Below are 1,436 nucleotides of genomic sequence, written 5' to 3' on the forward strand. Positions count from 1 at the left end.
AGGGTTATGGTGATTGCGATTGGCAAGATCAAAATCTTAAAATTGGCAGACGACGCAAAAGGACTCGTACAACTAGGAAAACACGAAGTATATATCACAAATTTATATACCATATGGTATCCGGAGCGGACATTTTATATTAAATCATATGTTTGTACATTTATGTCTATTTGCATAAACTTTGCAATCTGTTATTTGCTTTTTTGCTGTTTTTGAAACTGTTTTTAAAGCATTTTTTAAGCGAGGTGTTATTTAAGTCATCTACTCATCTATGATGGAGTTTTCCAGATGGAGTTTTCCAGATGTGACATTTGTTTTTTTCTTAAATCTTACAACTTTATTTTCAATTTAGAGTTTTTAGAGTGTACTCTAAAGCAATCCGTCTCTCTGAGACCAGATCCTCCAGATACAACTAATGTTTTCACGTCCTTATAGAATATTCAATTGTTTTCTTGTAGCTTTGTTTTAAATTTATATAGAGTTTTTATTTATTAAAGGGTGAACTCGAAAGCAATCCACCTCTGAGAGCAGATGCTGTAATTACAGCTACTATAACGATGGACTAAAAAAGTTGTTTGTCCTCCGGATTTAACTGTTTAGTTTTCATTTTCAGGAAGTTTTAGACGTTTAGATTATACTAATTTTTTCTTATAGTTGAACCATTGATTGCAAGAATATTAAATTAGTCTTACCCAATTAGACTTAATTTATTTTCAAAACATTTATTTTTCCTTTTTTTATATTTACACACAAATAAGCAAATAGAAGCGTATTTGTCTTTAAATTTTTATGAGAGAAACGAAACTTGTTTTCTTAGGATTTAAATACACCATGTAGATAAACTTATAAAATAATGAAAAAAATTAAAGTGTACACGTACACACTTTGATTTTCTTAATTTTTTTCTKTTCTRAAATATGAATCAAAAACTTTGTGATAGCGAATTACTTATGTTTTTATGGCAGACGTTTTTTCTTTTATATGGATTCTATACTTTTTAAATTTGAAGCTTTTAATTCGTCTGTATCTTTTTGCATCGCATTTTTGCTTTGCGTTTTTATTATATTTAGTGTGTCGAAATATTTATTTAACTTGCTTAATCATTATTATTATTAATTAACAATTGCTTCCATGCTTTCGCATTTGTCTTCAAGTTCGGAAGTACAGATCACAAACAAGCCAAACAAATTTTTTTTACACACTTGAGTTAATTATATTTTTGCTCTTTTTTTCTTCTCTGAAATACATTTTTTTTTGTTACGCCGTTTTATTGGTGGCGATATGTCAGTTATAAAAACGTTTTTTTTATAGTTTTTAGTTTGCTTCAATATTTTTTTAACTTGCTTAATCATTATTTTAAACGACACCCCCAGTGTTTACAGCATTGAATAAGATGGTGATACTGATAACTTCAGTGACAAAATGGAAAGTAAAAA

Source organism: Tribolium madens, unplaced genomic scaffold (assembly GCF_015345945.1).
Source record: "Tribolium madens isolate multiple individuals breed KSU strain unplaced genomic scaffold, Tmad_KSU_1.1 Scaffold_2;HRSCAF=44;Tcas5.2_LGX, whole genome shotgun sequence".
Classification (NCBI taxonomy): Eukaryota; Metazoa; Arthropoda; class Insecta; order Coleoptera; family Tenebrionidae; genus Tribolium; species Tribolium madens.